Below are 15,813 nucleotides of genomic sequence, written 5' to 3'. Positions count from 1 at the left end.
TTGACTGAGGAGTCCCCAGTCCTGAACGTGTGGTTAAAGGGATCCCCAGATTCCTTATTCTGAATTGATTGTAGCCAGTGTATGAAATCTTGTTCTTTTTTATCCAGGGTGGGGCTTCCATAGCTAGACTTAAGACTACATTTCATTGTCCAGTCTCTGAAAATGGTAGCAGGATAGTCCGTGTTCAGAGAAGTCTTTAGTGTTTGATGTTGTATTGTGTTTTTACTATTTTTTGTTGGAAGCTAGTTGTTTGTTGTTTGTTGTTGTCATCGTCATCCCTGTCATTACTTATGAGTGGAAACCTGTTGCAGCAGGATCTTTAAAGTTCTCCCTCTGCTTTGCAATGCAGACTTTACAGCCCAATCTTTTATGTGTCAACTCTGTTGAGCTTAATGGAATTTGTGCCCAAGTAACTATGTATTCCTTTACAGTGTATCTGAAGAAGTGTGCATGCACACGAAAGCTTATACAGTACCCAGAACAAACTTATTTGGTCTCTAAGGTGCTACTGGACAATTTTTATTTATTTATTTATTTAGATTCCTTCCTTCCTTCCTTCCTTCCTTCCTTCCTTCCTTCCTTCCTTCCTTCCTTCCTTCCTTCCTATACAGCCTTAGGCATATCTGCACCTGAAGGCAAAGCAGTACACTGGTACCTTGGGTTACAGACGCTTTAGGTTACAGACTCCGCTAACCCAGAAATAGTACCTCAGGTTAAGAACTTTGCTTCAGAATGAGAACAGAAATCGTGCACCGGCAGCGCGGTGGCAACGGGAGGCCTCATTAGCTAAAGTGGTGCTGCAGGTTAAGAACAGTTTCAGGTTAAGAACGGACCTCCGGAATGAATTAAGTACTTAACCCGAGGTACCACTGTAGTAGAAATGAGGAATCTTCTTGTTTCAATCATTAATGGTCCACAATTGGACAATTCCATGTATCAGAATTTACTTATGCTCCCACTATAATTGCATTATTCTATTTTAGTCCTTACATTCTGAAATTGCTTTTCTATTGAGCTGTTCAGGATCTCTAACGACACAGCTCACTTGAATCTGGGGGACTCGGGTAAGGGATTATGATGGTGATGTCACCCTTTGCATTAGGCAGAGGCTAGATCCTTGTATTCAACATGACCCCTGCTCTCCTGGACTAAGACAACAGCACTGAGATGTGGGGTTCTTGATATTTACTGCTTCGTTATCTTGGCCTTTTCAAGCATACTGTCCTCGGTTTCTTAACCTTATTGCCACGTTAGTCATGAGGACTAGAAACCTAAGAGATGAAAGTTTCAGGAGTGCAGGTTTCTGAGCTACGATAAAATGACAGAAGGGGCAGCCTTCATTTGTCCTGTAGTTTGTGTATTGCCACTTAGGATTTACAGATGCAGAATGCAGTTTTTTGCCAGTATATTGCTGGTTACTTCTTTTAATTGGAAGCAACAGATAACTATTTCTAGTAAGACCTGACTGTAAATATAATGCAATCTGTAAAAGATTCGTATGTTGCTAGAGACTGGTGCTGCTGGAGAGAGAAACTACGACATTTTGTAGCACTTTGCATTTTCAACAGTTTATCAAGGTTTGAGAGTGCAGATTTCCTTTGGGGGAAATTAGTTCTTAAGTTTACAAAGTGCCCCTGCCATAAATACCCGTAAAAAGGACAAATTGGTAGGTCATGTTTATTTTTAAGCAGGTCAAAGGACATTAGTATGTTCAACTACATAAATCTGTCTGGTACAGTACAGAAATCCTCATGCCTTCATATCTCAAAGGGTTTTGCTTCTAGATCTGTAGCAAATATATTGCTACACAATGATAAATAGAAGGTGTGTGGGTGTTTTCCTCCCATCCAACACTGATACTTGTGTTTATTGATTTAAACCATTTATATACAGTGGTATCTTGGGTTACATACGCTTCAGGTTACATACTCCACTAACCCAGAAATAGTACCTTGGGTTAAGAACTTTGCTTCAGAATGAGAACAGAAATCGTGCTCCGGCAGTGCGGCAGCAGCAGGAGGCCCCATTAGCTAAAGTGGTGCTTCAGGTTAAGAACAGTTTTAGGTTAAGAACGGACCTCCGGAACGAATTAAGTACTTAACCTGAGGTACCACTGTACTGCTTAACTACAGTAGCCTTGCCTCTAAGCAGTTTACAGAGTCACCGTAAAGTCACCACCATGTGTGCACCCAGAAGACTATTTTGAATACATGAGCCTTCTTGTTGGTGGCTGATATTTGCACTGAAAACTAGAGCTTTCAACGTGGTACATTACATTATAATTAATATGGTGGTGGTGGTGGTGGTGGTGGTGGTGATACCAACTATAGTGGATGCAACAGTCAAGGGTCTACCTCCCACTTTGCTGCTGCTCTCCCTTCATTCACATTTGTGTCTGTTGTCTAGGAAGCAGTCAGGAAGAAGAGAAGCAGTAACACACATGCCTCTCCACCCCACATGCAAAATAATACTCATTTGCCTTGCCATCTATCTGCTTTGATCTAAAATACAGAACCTGATGGATGCCCTAGGTAAATCAAACGTTTTCCATCTGCCAAAAGGGTTTTGCAAAAGCTTATTTCATGCCATTACCATTTTTCTGTTTCTAGCAGTAAATCAAAAAAGTATCAGCCCATTCATCCACTTTAAAAAGTAACGCCTTGCCTTTGTGTAATTACCCAGGCCCAGTGGAGACCTCCATACACAGTAAATCTGTTCATTTAAAAGGTTTCACTTTTAAGTACAGCGGTGACATAAATTGGTGGAGAGCAAATTTATTTATTTAATAGGTTTATTCTGTTAACTGGCCTGATAACTGTTAAGACTTCTGCTGCTGCTTCATATGGCAGGGCTCTTGCTAATGTCTCTGATTTATTTCTGCAGCGGATATTTATGTACGAAGGTCTAACTCCATCTAAGAGTGGTGGAAATTGGTATGTGGTTATGATTTATTCTCATTACTCGCCTGTACTTAACTGGTGTTCAGGGGACCTTCATTGTCTCTACAGCAGATTTCTGAGAAATTAAGTAGCTTAACAAGTAGCAAGAAGGGAAGCTGAAGAGAATATGGCTGAATTCAGAGATCGCTTTGTTCCATTTCCCCAACTTTTCCTTGCCTGATAATTTCCATGTTTTATGTGATCTTTCACACGACGTAAAAGCCACTTGTGGAAATCTAGTGGAATCCAGCAGATGTTTTAGTGCTCATTTCCATGTTAATTGCTTCCAGGGAAAAATCCTACTGCAACCCCATTAACCTAGAATAGGAGTAGGCAACCTAAGGCCCATGGGCTGGATGCGGCCCAATTGCCTTCTCAATCCGGCCCGCGGACGGTCCAGGAATCAGTGTGCTTTTACATGAGTAGAATGTGTCCTTTTATTTAAAATGCATCTCTGGGTTATTTGTGGGGCATAGGAATTCGTTCATCCCCCCCCCCCATATAGTCCAGCCCACCACTTGGTCTGAAGGACGGTGGACCAGCCCACAGCTGAAAAAGCTTGCTGACCCCTGACCTAGAAAATCGGGGGAGCTTTCCCTTGTTTTATTTATTTTTTGCTGGTTTTGTGGATCACGCCGTGAGATGAAAGCTGGGGCTGCATTCCGGCGTACAGTGGTACCCCGGGTTACATACGCCTCAGGTTACATATGCTTCAGGTTACAGACTCTGCTAACCCAGAAATAGTGCTTCAGGTTAAGAACCTTGCTTCAGGATGAGAACAGAAATCGTGCTCCAGCGGTACCAGGAGGTCCCATTAGCTAAAGTGGTGCTTCAGGTTAAGAACAGTTTCAGGTTAAAAACTGACCTCCAGAATGAATTAAGTACTTAACCCGAGGTACCACTGTACTTGAACCCAGTAATCAGAGGTGGCTGGAGTGAGAGAACCAATTTTTTCACGGTTGCTGCATCACTGCCAGATTTATTGGACGGCTTTCTTCCTCTTCCGCTTCCTTTATGTTGCTGCGAGTAGCACTGTACTCAGCACTGCTCTGGAAATCTTAAGAAACCAAAATGCACCAGTGCAGGTTTGAAAACAGTGGTTAGATTCAGGCTAAGGAGAAGGCCTTGAAGCTCCTTGCTAGAGCATGCACTTGGCTGCCAAAGATCTCTGATTCAGTCTTTCATATTTCCATGTGGGGCTGAGACTCCTGCCTGAATCCCTGGAGAGAAGTTGTCAGTGTTATACCCAGGATGGGGAACCTGTGGGCCTCTGGACAATGTTGAGACCCCAGCTTCCATCAGCCCCAGCCAGTGCAGCTGGCGGTCAGGGATGATGGGAACTGTAGTCCAGTAAACATCTTTGGATGTTAAGCCTGGACTCAAATTAAGCCCTGTTTCTTCATTCGTACAGTGGGACCTCGGTTTTTGAACGTAATCCATTCTGGAAGACCATTCGACTCCCAAAACATTCAAAACCTGAAGCATGTATTTCCGGAAGCATGTACATAGGGAAAACTCAATACGGGAGCTGTGTGGCACCTTCAACTTCCAAAAAGTGTTTGAAAACCGAAGCAATTACTTCCGGGTTTTCGGCATTCGAAAACTGAAATGTTTGAGTTCCGAAACGCTCAAAAACCGAGGTTCCACTGTAACAGAACAAGGAAAAGGCCTGCTGAATACGCAAAACCATATTAATGTAAAGCCTAATATGGGTAGTCTGAAATCAACTATAATTCTGTGACATGCCTCTCCCTGGCCCTGCCCCCCTTTCCCTTTACCCTGTCAAAGAAAATGTTAGGGAAATATAATCAGCAGTGAAACAATTAAAATAATTGTCTTTCACAAAGAGGGTTCTGCACAATATTTTTATAAATTGAAGTCGGATGTGTGGTTGTGTTTTTTTTAGGGATATATATGTATGTTTGTCATGCTCACAAGCCATCTCATTCCTCCCCCCGCCCTTTCTTCTTAAATCCTATTTGTAAATCTCAAGGGTGTCAGTTCTAAAGCAAGACAGGCCCAGCTGGCAGAAACTTGCAAGTGAAAGGCTGAATTTTTTAGCAGCTCCGAAGTTATTTTTAGAAAACATCTTTAGCTTTCCAATAAATTAAGATTGAAAGGCAGCGTCTTAATAAAAACAGAACAAGGAGGAACAATACCAGAGCAATCAAGCGGCGAGCTAAAAATATTGTGCTCAGGGACGGTGTGGAGCCGTTCTCCTCCTTTCCCATAATCCCTTGACACTTTTACTCTTGGTTTTGGCATCACTGTCCGCAGGTTTCTGCGCTTTCTCCCATGAATATTAAGTCCAGAAATTTGTTCTTTGTGAGAAGAGAACTTGGGTGTCTGTAGAGTAGGGCTGCCACCCAAATGAAGAAAAGTTTATAATTGATGAATCATTTAAATGGGCATAAAGAATACTTTAAAGAGATGGGGAAATCTGTGGAAGAGCATATGGGTCACCACCTACAGTTCAAAGTTGCAGTAGTCCAGGTGGAGTGCTGGACTAGAACCTGGGAAACCAGGGTTCGAATCCCCCACTTAGCCACAAAGCTCAATAGCCACTGTCTCTCAGCCTATCCTACCTCACAGGGCTGTTGAGAGGATAAAAGAAGCATATGTGTTTGAGCTGCTTGGAGTGGGACATACATATCATAGTAAATCATAATCTTATACCCCTCAGTCAGAACTAGGCCTTAGGTGAGCTACTGTTCTTTCAAAGACAAAGGCCTTTGAGAGGAAGAACCACTGTTTTCTTATGGGGGGACGTATAGCCATAAACATTCTGTGAATCTAAGTTTGGCCTCATTGAGGGGCACTATTTCAATATGAGTAGGAAAATGAGAGTATCCCTAAAGATTTTTTTTAGGGGGGGAAGCACTGGGAAGAATAATGTATGTAAAGTGCTTTGAACACTTAAACATGCTATAGCTATATATAATTGTTTTAATTTTTAGAAAACTCCAAAACAAATGCTGTGTAGACTAATAAATACAGATCTCCTCCTTTTCCAGATAACATGCGTCATGACATATGTGGGTATTTGTTCACTGAAGTTGATTTCCCCTAATTTAAAGCATAGGGCAACGTGGCAAAAATGGCTTATTAAAAACGCTACCTCTGTGAGATTTCATGAGCTATAGCACACCCTAGTGATATCAAGAAATTAGAAAACAGAACCAGGTGGTTTAGGTGCCTCACAGAAGCTGACACACTAAAGAGTTATTGTGAGCTGGCAAAATTCCTTTGAGTACCTTGGGGAAATGTGTTTGATTTCCATTTTTAAAAAGGGGGTGGGCATTGTAAGAGCTGTAAAATTGTTGCAGCGCAGCTGCATTCATCTCATCATCAGATACTGCAAGGAAAGGGGAACTCAAAACGTCAGTTTGTGGGCCCACTCTACCACAAACAGGATCGCAAAACAGGCCTGAAAGGTCACATAATAATAGTCACAGTTGTCATATTCATATTAATTCATGTTGTTGTTTTTTAAAAGTATGGAATATTTAGGGACATTTTCAAAGTGGTTGTTTGCCTCACCTGTTGCCCTCTAAATTCCCAAAGTGGCATCCTTACCACTTCGTTGGTTTAGTGCTTGCAGCCTAAATGTCATGGACTGGCTGGATGCTGGGGGGCGGGGTGAGGCAACAGCAGGGGAACCCCCAAGGGATAAAGGCTCAGAGCCCAGGTGGGGATTGGTGGTGAGACGGTGTTGAGTAGTCTCGTAGGATATCCCTAATGCATTCTCCCTTCCTATTCCAGTGACTGACTGCAATATTTTGAATTGGGACAGAGACAAAAATCTTTCCTGCTATCATAATGGAAGGACCTGTTTTGTGTGTTTATGCAAATAAAGTTTGCCATCGCGTCGGGTATTTATTTAAATGCCATGCAATTCTTCCCCTCCACATAGGCAGACAACCCTAAGGGGGGCAGCGGCGGGGGAAGGAGCTTCACCCCGAACAAAACAAACTGAATTGTTCCTAAGAACAATTTCGTTTCAAATCCACAGAACAATATTTCATTCATCCTTAATTATCTCCCCACTGGTAAGAGAAGCATCGCAGACTCCTTTTGTTCTCCTGATTTTGCATGCAGTGTGATTAGGTAGCAGATTTATTTATTTATTGTTTTAGTTATATATATAGATGCCAGCGTACTACCAGCCCTTACACATGTGGGGTTTGGCCTCATTGTTTGACTGGTAGAGCAACAAGCAAGAGGAACACGCGTCCTGCCAAATTTCGCAGCCCCCCAAGGTGCACAAGTTCCAGGCTCCCTTTTCACTGCAATCCCCTCCCGTGCACTGCTTTGCTACCGGAACGGCGACCCCATTGTCTTCCGCCGCATTATTGTGAAGCGGCTTTTCTCTCCTGCTGTTTGTCCCCTGTAATCCATTCGGTTGCTGCCGCCGTCCTGAGAATCTCCACTTGAAAGGAATCACTTAGTGCTTACAGATGCTTCTCTTGAACCTGCTGGCAAGGATGCAGGCTTTGACTAAAGTACCAGGCCTGTGATCCTACTGATGGGGAAGAAGGGGCAGAGTGAGACAGCAAAAAAATGAAATAAAATAAACGCCGCGAATCTCTCTTTGGTGGAGTTTATAATTTGTTGCTTTCATGGTACTCTGTTCTCTGTGCTTGTACTCAATGTTATCTGCTCTCCCCTGTGGATTTCTCTACAAAGCATGATGGGAATGTTAGCATGGGAAAGGAAAATTAATACGGGCTGGCAGTGTTTGCCTAGCACACATGCAAGGCAGATCACACAGCCACAAGCAAAGGGAGACATCTACCGTTTGAGAGAGAGTAAAGGAGGCACATGGCAGCACTGCAGGCTTGGTAGGCAATTTGTCCAATGCTGAATACCACGTTTGGGAATTCTGTCGTAAGGCAGGCTTTGTATAAAAGTGAGAAAGTTTGCAGAGGCGATCATGGTTGGGAAAGCAAAATCTGTGAGGAAAAAGCTGAAATAACTGGGGTGGAGTGGGGGTTGTTGATGGATGGCTTAACCATAGCAAAGGATCTGAGACAAGCTGTTCTCTGAAGTTCTGCATGCAGGGAGTTTTTCATGGGGGAACTCATGCAAAATGTGATATCCTACCTACACCCTGGGATTGGTAGGGCAGAAAGCAGGGAGACTGACAGTAGAGGGCACCAGAGCCAATGACCAGCGGAGCCAACTCATTCTCCCTGCTGCCTTCTCCCATCTGCCTTCTCCCTGCTGAGCTCCACAAGGGGAATACTGAGATGAGGAAGGTGATGGGCAGTGCCATCCGCCACTGGACTGAGTGGAAGTAGGCAGGCAGGCTGGGTGGGTGGGGGCTGGCTGAAGACAGAGTGTGGTTGGGTTGGTGGGGCATTGCCCCATTTGCCCTAATGAACCAGTCTCCGATGGCTGTATCCCATCATTCTGCTGCACTTGGCTGGCCCAACATTTTGCTGCCTGTTCCATGTAAAAAAAAGGGGGGAACTGAATCTCACGTCAGCACAAGAAATGGGGCAGGTTCTTCAACTGCACTTGAGGGCTGTTACCATTTGCTTTGGTGCCAGTGTGCTCCCACTGCTGGTGATTGAAGCCTAGTGCACATGCCATTAGCCACAGTCCATATCTATCCTGCAGTTTCTTGAGAAACCAGTCTTCCTCCAGTTGAAAAACGTTAGCCATACTCACTGTGCAGTTAAGCTGAGCAGGGCACATGTGAGACAGTCATTGCACATGTTGCAGGGGGAAGCTGCAGTCACACATAAACCAAACAGGTAATGCACATCCGATGAAGATATCCCCACCCCTCCAGTGATGTGCAAATATGACTTGAAATGCAGCTGGGAAGGTCAGACAACCTTGGTAGGGTTTAAGTCGCTAATGTGTACGTAGCCAATTTATTTTATTTGTTTTGTTTATTTGAATATTTATGAGCCACACATTCATAAAATATATGCAGGTGGCTTACAATGTAAAATACAATAAAGTTAAAAGCAATCAATAAATATTTATACAAATATAATTTAAAACTTCAGTATCCTGGTAGGTTAGAAAGGGGGGGGGATAAAAATCCTGAAATTCATATATAGGATGGGATACTTATGCCTTCAAATGCCCCAATCAAGCATAAACCAGGATAGGCAGGCAGTGGATGCAATCCTAAAGCACAAAAGAGGTTCACAGGCATGTACTTTTCTCACCTGCCATCTATCCCTCCACCACTCTTCCTGGAGTGAGGAGGTTAAGGGGTGATATGATAGCCATGTTCAAATATATAAAAGGATGTCACATAGAGGAGGGAGAAAGGTTGTTTTCTGCTGCTCCAGAGAAGCGGACACGGAGCAATGGATCCAAACTACAAGAAAGAAGATTCCACCTAAACATTAGGAAGAACTTCCTGACAGTAAGAGCTGTTCGACAGTGGAATTTGCTGCCAAGGAGTGTGGTGGAGTCTCCTACTTTGGAGGTCTTTAAGCAGAGGCTTGACAACCATATGTCAGGAGTGCTCTGATGGTGTTTCCTGCTTGGCAGGGGGTTGGACTCGATGGCCCTTGTGGTCTCTTCCAACTCTATGATTCTATGATTCTTCCCTCCATCACTCTCCCAGAGCTTATCCATAATGCCACTTAATATGGCTAGGGAGTTTCCTGTACCTCCATTCATTCTCTGTGGTTCATACGATGCTCTCCTCCTTGCTACATTCCCCCCTCCCGCAATCCAGGTTTTCTTATATCGGGTAGCCCGAAAATCTTGACTGAGGACGTAAAAAGTGTGGGAAGGCAGCTTTTTGGAGGAGAGCATCATATGGACAATGAAGGCACGGGAAGTTTCCTATGCTCATTAAAGTACACTGTGGGTGATGCCCTAGGGATGCTCTGATGTGGCATCAGAGAGCCAGTGTGGTGTAGTGGTTAAGAGCGGTAGACTTGTAAACTGGTGAACCGGGTTCGGTCTCCGCTCCTCCACATGCAGCTGCTGGGTGACCTTGGGCTAGTAACACTTCTCTGAAGTCTCTCAGCCTCACTCACCTCACAGAGTGTTTGTTGTGGGGGAGGAAGGGAAAGGAGAATGTTAGCCGCTTTGAGACTCCTTCGGGTAGTGATAAAGCGGGATATCAAATCCAAACTCTTCTTCTCTTCAAAGGGAACTTGGCTCTGGGACAGTGAAGTGTAAGAGCACCAAGAGGAAGGAAGACTCCTATCCATTGCCTGTACTTTCCATCACATCCTTGTCGTTCCTGGAGGACAACTGCATTTGGAGATACAAGTTTCCCATGACCACATGCAGACTGATCTTCAAGTGTCCTTAAGAGAGTTTCTACTAGCCAAACACTGCTGGGCATGTTACAGGGCGAAATTTTAATGCAACCGCCAGATGGGGCTGTTTATGTAATAAAAGCAATTTCAGAGGCAACCTCTCACCTCCTGCTGTTCTGACCCCCCCCCAACAAAATTCATCAACATCCTTGGTTTCCTGGTGTGCTCCCCGCCCTCCATTTTTTTGTATGCGAAGTGACCCAACTACATCTGTTGGGGGGGGCGCATCTGGCCAGCAAAGACTCCAGGTCACATCCTGCATATTAGAGCCTGCATTTAAGCAGCAGGAGTTGGACTTGATGACTCCTCAAGGTCCCTTCCAACAACTCTCCGGTTCTATTGAAGGAATGAAGGTGAGGACAGGTGACCTCACCTAGGCCCAAAGTCACACCCCCAAAGCAGGCTCAAAGCTTCTCAAAGCTTTTCAAAATCATTTTCTCAGCAGCTAAGCATCAGAAACATTCCGCTCTACTGTAACAAAGGTAGAGAACAGTCCATTGTTTCTCAGGCCTTTCTCATGCCTTCTGGCCTTGCTAAAGAACCACATTGCAACTTGTTCTGTCTGGGAACCATGCCAGAACAAGAGATTGAAACATATCTGAACACTCTGAAACTCCCCCCCCCCTTTCCTGGGAAGGGCACCAAGAGTCCACAATAGTCCCAAGACAGCTTTCTGTACATGCTCAGGAACCTCAACATGGGGCAGGACTCCTGAGGGAGGAGAAAGGGGGAGGGAACTAGAAAGGGGTATATATGCTTGTGCACATGATTGTGAACTCATGCATGCTTTTTGTGACTTATCACACTTGCTCCTTCTATCAGTTCATGGATGGTAGAAATAAAAGCCTTTTCGGTGGAATTCAAGATGGCGACGTGAGCGGCAGCCTTGTCTTATGCTCGGTAAAGCTATGTTTTTACTATCTGCTTTGACGGGTTCTAAGGGCTCTAAGATGCCTTAAGGCATTTATTTTAGAAGTTTTATGGTTTTATGGTTCAGATTATTTCTACTTCTCCCATAAATCTGCAAGAAAACGCGGCAGATAAAGACTGTTAAAGGGAGTAGGGCTCATTAACAACACAACCTGCCCTGACCCTGCTATTTTGAGAAATTTTCTCCCTATTTTCTTGCCGACATGAGAGGGAAGAAACGCCGCAGGCACCATTCCAATGAAGCTACGAGCACTGCCAAAAAACAGACAAATATCAGGGACTTCTTGCCTGACAATGACCTAAATGAGATCTGTAGAAACTTCCCTACAGCAAACAGCTATGAGGTCCTTGCTCCCAGTACTACTCATGAGGAGCCTGCCGACATTGTGGATGGCCCACAACTAGCCTCGAGCCTGTGTATGAAGGAACAGATGGAACAGACTCTTGAGTCCCTGCAAAAAACTTCACCTGAATTATCCCAATCACCAGCCCAGTTAAACAAGGACCGAGAGGCACTGGAACTGCTAATCTGCCAGACTGAGTTGATAACACATACCATCACCAACTTATATAAAAGGCTGGATGGGATCGAAAAGAAGCTTGAAAAAGTCTTTGGCTTGTTCAGTTGCCCCCCCTCACTTCCTCAGCTTAACAATATTGCAAACTCCGCTCACCCCTGCCCAAGTGTGCAGGCCAACCTTGCACAAAAACAAGTGAGATGCCTGCCCAACCAAGTACAAAACTCAAGTCTGCAACTCCAGAACAGCAAACTTGCAGTACTGGTGGGAAACCACCCCTTGAATTATAACAAATGGGCGGATAAACATTCGGTCGCAAATTCCCTGACCCAACTGCTGGGGCAGACATTACGCCCCGTAGATATCGTGGATATCTCATGGCTGCCTTCTGGACCTTATATGAGACGTATGGTTATTAACTTTAGATCTGCCCATTTCGTTGCAAAGATTCTAAAATTAAGAAACCGTACAAGAAAATGGTACATCTATTTTACAAGGGTATTCACCAATCTGACCCGTACACCGCTATGCACCAGGATAGGTGCTGTCCGTGTTGATGCTGGGCCTGTGCGCCATAAAGAACAAACAGACGGGGGAATGGAGCCGGGATCTATTACCCCACAGGGAGTGGCAAGCCTGCCCGCAAATGACTTAATTGATTTCCTACACCCCCCGCTTGGTACCCTGGTCTCTACGTGCAACGAGCCTGGCATAGGACTACCCAAGCAAGACCAGTCTGAAATGCTCTCGTCCTCATATGCCTCAATGCCAGAATTGGAGGCTTCCATTATTCTAAGCCCAATACGCAATCAAGATCCACAGCTTTTGTCAAATTTTGACCCGCTAGCAGTACCGACGCAAGATGCAGCTGCTGACCTGCTACCTGTACAGCCTATACGGGTCGGCAAAACCCCTGCTCTGCAAAAACCAGCTGAACATCATGATACATCAGCTGAACAACATGATATTTGTAACGGTGTCATTGAAGATCCTCTGGGCCAAATCAACCTATTGGCCCCTCAGTTAAAGCTATCACACCTACCTAGGGACCAGCGACCTCAAACCTGGAACCACCAAGCAGGGCAGAAAGAGGAGGAGCCTAACTCAGGAGGCTCAAACCACCGGAAAAGAGATTGACTGCCACTATTTCCACCATCACCCTATTTCCACATTCTATCCTGGAATGTGGCGGGATGGCTATCTAAGCAGGGTGACGTCGACCTTCTGGATTTCCTTACAAAATTTCAGATTATATGTCTACAGGAGACATGGTGTCTAGATCTCCATGTCCCTTCTTTACAGGGATACGAAGCCTTTGCTACCCCTGCGATAAAACCAAATTCCCGAGGCCGACCTAGTGGTGGTTTAGTCACTTTTGTTTCTACCAAGCTAAAGTGCAAGGCCCGGCAACAGCAGTGGGTGAAGAGTAACAATTTACAAATCTTACTTATTTCTAGCAGTGAAGGAGGAGATTTCCTTTGCTTTAATATATATATCCCTCCCATAGGCACCCCTCCCCAGTCGTCACAAATCTGGGAAGATTTAGAGCTATGTTTGGAGAAGGCTGAACTAGAACTCCCTGGCATGGATATCCTGCTGGCAGGTGATTTCAACGCCAGGATAGGAAATGACATTAATACGTACTGCTCTAAATCTCAGTTCCTGCCAGAGGCAGATTGGTTTATTCCCTGGTCCTCTGAAGATAGGGTCTTGAATAAGGCAGGCATTACATTAATGGAGACTGCCTTCAAACATAATTTGTATAATTTGCATGGTACCCATATGGACAAGTCAGGGGGTTTCTTTTCTTTTCTTGGACCTAGAGGTGCGAGCGTTATTGATTATATCCTGGTCTCCCCAAAACTCTTGGAGAGGTCACAGGGCTTCAGGACTTTCAATAGAATTGAGAGTGATCATCTTCCTATATCAATTTCACTAATTCCCCGTGGTTTGGAGGATCCGCAATACCGGAATCACTGTGCAGACCCACCTCCAACTCTGGCCCTTCGTAGGCGTAAATGGAACAGCGACCTGGAATCTAAAATCAAACTACACCTGCATTCACCAGACTTACTGGCCTTGAGAGACCAGTGTATCTCATCTAATTCTGACCCCTTTTCAACATTTCAGCAGGTCTCAGAGTCGCTCTTCCCACTACTTACGAATTCCAACCCTCCCAAACAACAAAACAATTCGAGGGCCTGGTTCGACAAAGACTGTAGGAACCTAAGATCTTTGCTTAGGAAATTACAAAACAAGGTAAAACAGGAAGGGACCCTGTCCTCAGTGGAAAACCTGCACAGGTGGCGTTCTCATTATAAAAATACTCTAAAATTTAAGAAATCCCTCTACAGAAAGGAACAATGGGAGGCACTTGACAAAGCGATCAAATTGCGGGACGACAAAAAGTTCTGGGAAATAATTGCTCAGGGAGTTTCACCCAAAGGGAAAATTGTAACCAACAATATTTCATCTAATTTATGGTACCAACATTTTTCCCGGCTATATACAGCTCCAAACATTGCTAAACCGAGCCAGTTTCCTCCACTTAAAAACGATCTATTAATGGGCTGGGATCCTGTTACCGAATCAGAATGTTTACAGCTAATTAAAACACTCAAGAATGGCAAAGCTCCCGGTGAGGATATGATTCCTCCTGAGGTGTTTAAACTAAATGCCCAGTGGTGGGCTGCTATTTTGGCCCAACTTTTTACGGTAATAAATGATACATGCAAAATCCCAGAAAACTGGAAACTGAGCCTGGTAGCCCCCATCTATAAGAAGGGAGACCCCCAAGACCCCTCAAACTATCGCCCCATAAGTCTCCTGGACATTGTGTATAAACTTTATACCCGCTACCTGCTAAATAAACTGGTTGACTGGGCTGACCACTCTAACTTGTTTAACCCGGAACAGGCAGGGTTTAGAAAGGGCCATAGTACAACAGGCCATTGTTTGGTACTACAGACAATGATAGATAAGTATACAAAGGTACATAAGAACAAACTTTTTGTGGCTTTTGTAGATCTCACATCCGCTTTTGATTCAATCTGTAGGGACAAATTATGGCAAAAACTATATGAAACAGATATTGATAGACGACTTCTCAAAATACTTAGAGAGTTACATTCAGACACCACAGTTAAAATTAGAACTGGGATGTCAGGCAACTATACTGACCCACTGCCACTGGGGAAAGGGGTTAAACAGGGCTGTTTGTTAGCGCCGTTCCTCTTTAATTTCTATATAAACGACATTGTTCAACATATGGCAAAGTATAAGTCATCAGCTCCTGCCCTGGAAGGCAAACACCTGAATATATTGCTATATGCGGATGACATGGCTGTCATGGCACTCACTCGAAGGGGCCTACACAGCATGCTGGAGGGGCTCGCAGCTTATTGTTCCCAAAACTCTCTAAAGATCAATTATGACAAAACAAAAATTGTGGTATTTACTAGAGCTCGCCACACATTTAGATGGTCTTTAGATGAACACAAAATTGAACAGTGTCTTTTTTTTAAATATCTTGGTATCACTTTCCAAGCTACATCTAGCTGGCTTGCCCACTTCAAGACTGTAGCCCTTCTAACACGTAGGACAATCGGTGCTCTGCTCAGCTTTTTTTATTCGAGGGGAGGGCAACTGGTGATCCCGGCACTAAAAGCTTTTGTTGGAAAAGTGATTCCCCAGATGTTGTATGGAGTAGAACTCTGGGGATGGAATCAGAAGCTGTTAGAACGGCTTGAAATCTTCCAAAATTTTTACCTCAGAAGAATTCTAGGCCTCCCTCAGAGTACTCCGGCAGCTCTCCTAAGAGTGGAAGTAGGATTACCTTCTGTGTCTGCCAGGGCCCACTTAAGATTCCTGCGTTTTTTCACCAACCTCGCAGATGCCCCGAACACCTTATTGGCTAAACAAGCCTTTGTATCATTACAAAATAATACTACTTGGCGTAAAAACCTACTAGATATCCTATCCAGATACAATCTACCTGAGTTTAATACCCTCAAATTGTGGAGCCCAGATAAAGTTCGGGAATGGATCTTTGAAAAAGACGCCTTCTTGGACTCCACAAAGATAAAGAACTCTGGGTTTTCCTACTGGTTTCCCCGAGTAAAAGCA

The 15,813-nt window shown here is 44.3% G+C and overlaps 1 protein-coding gene across 1 annotated transcript in view; it reads left to right on the top strand.

Annotated features, from left to right (window-relative positions):
* LOC308590908 (uncharacterized protein F13E9.13, mitochondrial-like) overlaps positions 1-15,813 on the top strand; it is a 546,161-nt gene that overhangs the window by 30,722 nt on the left and 499,626 nt on the right. The window lies entirely within an intron of this gene.

Source organism: Podarcis bocagei (assembly GCF_964188305.1).
Source record: "Podarcis bocagei genome assembly, chromosome: 7".
In the NCBI taxonomy this organism is placed as follows: Eukaryota; Metazoa; Chordata; class Lepidosauria; order Squamata; family Lacertidae; genus Podarcis; species Podarcis bocagei.
Note: the sequence above shows the minus strand (reverse complement) of the source record. Positions and strands in the feature narration are given on the sequence as shown.